At 34.4% G+C, this 6260-nt stretch overlaps 1 long non-coding RNA gene across 3 annotated transcripts; it reads left to right on the top strand.

Moving 5' to 3' along the window:
• Positions 1–689: 689 nt before the first annotated feature.
• On the top strand, positions 690–3262 carry LOC127961210 (uncharacterized). Of its 3 annotated transcripts, none has more exons than XR_008154394.1 (5): positions 690–788; positions 1786–1901; positions 2045–2129; positions 2635–2762; positions 2883–3262. It is a non-coding gene; the product is annotated as an uncharacterized LOC127961210 (long non-coding RNA). The 3 variants fall into 3 exon arrangements; XR_008154396.1 differs by having other exon boundaries at positions 2618–2762; XR_008154395.1 differs by lacking the exon at positions 690–788 and adding an exon at positions 798–1114.
• Positions 3263–6260: the final 2998 nt, after the last annotated feature.

Raw genomic sequence — 6260 nt, 5'->3', positions numbered from 1 at the left:
AAATTAGTGCCATATGTTTAATCGCTGTATTATATCGGTCATCCGCGGCTGTCTTTGAGTTTCATTGCGTTTAAATAAATGAACACAGCTGCTAATTAGTCTGATTAAACTCTATCTGTCACGTGACGTGCCATAGACCTTCGATCCGTTTTATATTATTATTAATTTCAGGATTAATGATGTAAGTTGTATTTGTAGTAAAATCATGGTAATCACGACACTTACAATAGTAATAAATGAAATGTGAAGTTAAAACACAGTAAACAGGACATTAGTAACTGTAACTGTAGTTTTACTATGGTATATTAATAATCAATACAACAATACAATAATCACCAAACCAGCTATGTTTGTATCACTGTAATGTTAGTGTTTTTATGTGCTTTTATATGACAGATATCACAGTAATCATATGTTCTGTACCATGCTTTTAATACCTTTTAATGTAAATCCAAAAAAAAAAAAAAAATGCAATTAAAAATAAATAATAAAACATGTATTTTTCCATCTTGCAGTTCTTTCATATCAGTTATATATATATATATATATATATATATATATATATATATATATATATATATATATATATTATATCTAAATATTTTGCTCACAGATCATTATTAACATTCTGTATATAATTCAATTTTATTTACTCTCCCCTTTTTATTATTTTTATTTTTATTTTTAGCTGAAAAGACATAAAGGCAGTCAGCCCAGTGTTGTTTCTGGAGAGGGATTCCTTCAGAAATGGAGAAGACAGAAAGCTGCGGAGGCAGATATATGCAGCAGTAAGTCTGTGATAGTTTGTCTCTTTTATCAAACATTCCTGCTGTTATAATTTGTACAGCATTTGTTGTTTCTTAAACTGTTGCACTGTCCAAATACCCACACTTGCCATCTTTGCACTTGACCACTTGATTACTTATTTGAAGTCTTTCCTGTATTTGGCCTAGTGTTCGAGTGAGCATGATAACCACAAGTGTGTGTCGAACTTTTCATGACCTGATGACTGTGTTTCCCAATCCTGATCCTGGAGAACCCCAGCACTGCACGGTTTTGGTGTCTCTCTTATCTGCCTTGGAGTCTTCACTGATGAGCTGATGAGTTGAATCAGGTGTGTTTGATCAGGGAGACATCTCAAATGTGCAGTGTTGGGGTTCTCCAGGACCAGGATTGGGAGCCACTGCCTTATGGGACACTTATGTGTTTACAGAGATTTTTAATAACTAATTATCAATATTTCACATACTGTACATTGGACAGCTTCCCATGACCTCTTGTGAGATCTCGGCAAAAAGTCTGACGATTTATTCCAAAACATGATGCATGATGGGATACACTAAGCTTTGTATAGCGCTCCGGAGCAGTATTGGAGAGGTTTAGTGTGTTAAGGACGCTGTGCTTTGGCACTATTAAGACAGTCTCGTTCACACACTGTCACGTACACACACTCTCAAGTGGCCAAGACTGCAAGTGTGGGTATCTGGACAGGGTCAAAGTCTTAAAAATGATCCCTAAACACATCACAGTCTTAATAATCCAGTTTAACACTTGTATGATATTGTACAAGCCCCAGGACAGCCTCATCTGACACTATCAAAAGAATTCATATGACTATAGCTTGCTATTAATTACTTGCTTTCAATAATGGATGCATTTAACTTTTAATTATACAGCATCTTTACAGAGGTGTAATGTACAAGTTGCACGTAATTAATAATATTTCCTTCTTTCTGTCTTACAGGATTTTTTGCAGATAATCCTAATGCTGTTCTTCTTTTTCAGGTCTAAAATATCAAGCTCAACAACTCACTCAAGAGCCAACCCTCACAAACCTTCCTAAAAACTAAAAGAGCTATTACTGAGTCTCAGCGAATCTTGCCATGATCAGCTCTTCCCAGGTACATTTGTTTAGAATATTTTTTTTAATCAACATTTACTCCTCAAATGCTCTGGTCTGAATCTTACTTTAAATTAACTTAATTATGTTTAATGAGAAATATTATTTGCACACAGAGTAAGTAGAGATTATCTTGTTTCACAGAAGAGAAGGAAGACCAAGGAAATGATTTGCTCAGGATGAGGAATGAAGATGGCCATCTTGTGCTCAAACAAACAGAAGTCCACTGGTATGTGTGTGTTGAAGCAATGCTGTGTTATACAACATTTTATGATGATCTCTCACAGAACTGGTCATGTCAGCCTTGATTTCTTTTTTTACTATTACAATTACAGCATGTTAGCAAAGTGTGACTGGACATTTTTAATATTATGTTTTTAAAAACACACCACCTGTTTTAAAAGTAGACAAGTATCATGAAATTGGTTTAGTTGATATAAACACCAATGTACATTATTTCATTGTTTTCTAAATGTTATGTTATAAATTGTGAATTGATAGTGGATTGGTTTGAAGCCAGGCCTTACACTGCACAGACTAAAACACATTTGTGAGAGAAGTCAGGAACTTTGGAGAAAGATTCTAGAGGAAGAAAACACATTTACTGCAACAATAGATGAATTCTAGAGTCTCTGAGAACTACACATGCTAATGCAGTCTCATGAGCAAGACCTTTGCCTCTGTAACTTTTTCTTAATTCTTTAATTTTTATTGCAGTATTTTAATTTGTACAGATGATCTCATCAGCCAAATGAGGGGTTTTGACCAAGTGATGCTCTTGAAAGGAGTGAAAGAAGAGGATGTGCTAAATTCTCTTCAGAGAAAAAGCTTCTCAAAAGGTCTTAAAACAGCTTGAAGAATGGTAAGTGTACAGTACTACAAGGGTCATAGTTGCTCACACTGCTAAAATCACACAGAACATAAGCTGAGCTCTCTGTCCATTAAACAACTTCATCTGGATTGTTTGTTTCATTTTGACCAGGTCTGGGATCTTAGGACTGAGAGATCCTCTGGCTGAGGACAAGCTACACCACATCAGTGCTGGATATCAACCACAAACTGTTTCCAGACACGAGAGAAGAAGAACACGATGGGGAGATGAAACCAGTTTAGATGTGATGATGGGAATCATTATTTTCTGGAACAGTATCTCATGTCTTATATGTATCACATGATCTGTATCACAGTTGACTGGATGGGACTGTGTGACTTTTAAGGACATTTCATCACTCATCTGTGTGAACTGATTTATATATGAGGTTAATGTATTTTTGATGATAATTATTTTCATTGAATCTTATTCGTCTTGATGCTACTTTATCAACTTTATAGTCTATGCTTCAATAAAATGAAAATGGTGAATATTGTGTTCTGAAGATTCTTGTTAAATACATAATTTTACTAGGTAGGCTGATATGTGTTTATTTTAGACTTGGAAAAACTACATATTAATTATTGGGATTATTTTTTTATTTAAGACATAAACATTTTTGATCGGATTAATAACATCTGGGACATCAGTACACCAGAAAGTAATTTTTTTATATTTTAGTAACAAATATGCACATTTTTTAGTGAAATAAAGGGAGTTACGAGATTAACTATTCTGCATTACAAGATGGTGCCATGGGCTTTATTGTTACAAACACTTGAGGGATAACTGAGAATGTAGCAGGAATGATCAACATGGATCTTGTACTGCATTAAAACCAAGAGCACACACATGATGTCCAGCACCTGAGGAGCAAGATACGGGGGTGAGGAGGACATTTTTACACTGATTTTTGCTAAATAGTTATATATATATATATATATATATATATATATATATATATATATATATATATATAAATATTCTTAGCACTGCATGAATTTGTCCTTGTGTAATAGTGAAGTATCACAATGTGTATACATTGTCCTTGATTACTGCTTTACAGGTGGGGAATAGATAAAGGCAAGTTGTTGCAGGTTCATCCATTATATTTCTTGCCATATACTTCAAAAATCAAATAAATAATCTATTATTTTCATTATTAAATCATTTCTTTCTAATTTTTCAATGTTTCATCAGATGGCCTCACAATGTCCTGTCAAAAGGTATAATAGCAATGATGTAAGAATTAGAAAACAGAGGACTGTGAAAACTGTCAGATATAAATGTGACTCAGCTCAGTTTGTTGTCCATGATGAGTAGAATACATATATGTAGGTTTTACTGCCCTTCTACCCCCAGGGGCCCAGTAGCACACCCCGGAAGAGCCCAAAACTGTACATTTCAAATGGCTGTAAATCAGAGTCCAATTAACATATCAAAGAGAAAATGGGCAGGATTATTACTTATGCTATGCTGATAAAATAATGTTGAGCTCAGTTTTCAGAAATAAATGGAAAGCTGACATAAAGGCATTTTAAATATTGCTCACTGTAAAATACCACATTTCAGCCTGCCTCTCAAATATATCATAGAGGTTTGCACAATAAACATATTTAGATATCCAGTTTTCCTTAAAATAAATAATTTATTTCGTTTCGTTAATAAAAAGTTTTAAACTACATTACCCACAAGCCTCCGTCGTTCTATCTATGCAAAGGCAACACTAGGGGGCTGTTTTTTGTAGTTCATTGAAGTTATGCTTAGGGTTAGGATTAGGATCTCGCTAAAGATGTCATTTTTGTCAAGATAGCAACACTTCATTGTTGACTTAATATATTACTAATGTGATGATAGCAGCAAAACATACTTTTTTACATGATGCGCTGTTTAATATGGGTTAAAAGATAGTCCAACCACAGACTGTCCTGAAAATTCATAGCCAATGACATCAAAGCTGAGCAGCAGCGACACACTTCCTTATCCATGTATGACCGACGTCTTTCGTTTTTCGGCTGAAGGGATAGATTCGGTTAACAATAGATTAAGCTTGCTACTTATTAGATTCGGTTTTATTAACGTCTTCACCTTCCTCCGTTGTTCAGCTTGACAAACATTGGGCAATATTGATGTGCACATGCCCAGCAGTCGCAGTTGTATCCAACAGACAGATTCCTCTATAATAAATATAAGACACATTTTTAAGATTTATATATATATTTTTTTTGACCAAAGACAAATATATTTACTAATCAAATGACGTGCTTCTAAACTTTACATTGTATATTACATTGTGTTTTAAAGTTAAAATTGTTCACATTTGTGTTTCTGTGATTTACCATTCTCTACCATTTGAACTCTAGGAATAAAAACTGAAATTATAAATGAATGAATGAATGAACAAATAAATACATAAAGCATAATAAACATGCATATTTTTGTAAGGATCTTCCATTATTTATTTATATGTCAAACTCATTTAAAGACAACATGCCCAAATTACTACACTGCATCCTCTGTCACCAAGCTCGTTTTTGCCACCATAAAGAATAAAAAGGCAGTTATGTTGTAAACATTAACTATTTTCAGTATGCAAATGAAAATGCTTTTATTAAAAAACAAAACAGTAAATACAGTATGTCTTTCAGAGAACACTGGAAAAAGTGTTGTGACCAAAATGTTATACAACACAATGTAAATGTTTCAAACTCACAAAAAAACACCATGAAGACATGCATGTCAAGTGTGCAATATATTTTTAATATGGAGCGCTATTTTTAACTATTGTTTTCATCACTGGTTCTGTAATGTATTCATTATGAGCTTATAATTAAAACAAAGTTACATCTTCTGCAAAAATCAAACCACTGCAAAGTCTAATCACTGATCCAGGGACCATTTCTGTGTGTGTGGGTGATAAAGAGTAAACGAGGTGAGTCCTTGTGCATGATGGAGCTACAGCGTTATCCTCAAACAATCCTGTAAGACAGAAAGGAAGAAAATATTAAATTACATTCAACTTATACATTACACTGTGTTTTGTTTAGACCATAAAAGCAGCCTCTGTAAAAACTTGAGAGTGTGTGTACGTGACAGTGTGTGAACGAGACTGTCCACGGTCTTAATAATGCCAAAGCACAGCGTCCTTAACACACACTAAACATCTCCAATACTGCTCCGGAGCGCTATACAAAGCTTAGTGTATCCCATCATGCATCATGTTTTGGAATAAATCGTCAGACTTTTTGCCGAGATCTCACAAGAGGTCATGGGAAGCTGTCCAATGTACAGTAACAGTGAAATATTGATAATTAGTTATTAAAAATCTCTGTAAACACATAAGTGTCCCATAAGGCAGTGGCTCCCAATCCTGGTCCTGGAGAACCCCAACACTGCACATTTGAGATGTCTCCCTGATCAAACACACCTGATTCAACTCATCAGCTCATCAGTGAAGACTCCAAGGCAGATAAGAGAGACACCAAAACC

This window comes from Carassius gibelio, chromosome B7 (genome assembly GCF_023724105.1).
Source record: "Carassius gibelio isolate Cgi1373 ecotype wild population from Czech Republic chromosome B7, carGib1.2-hapl.c, whole genome shotgun sequence".
NCBI classification, from domain to species: domain Eukaryota; kingdom Metazoa; phylum Chordata; class Actinopteri; order Cypriniformes; family Cyprinidae; genus Carassius; species Carassius gibelio.
The sequence above is the reverse complement of the archived record's forward strand: the minus strand, read 5'-3'. Positions and strand labels throughout refer to the sequence as shown.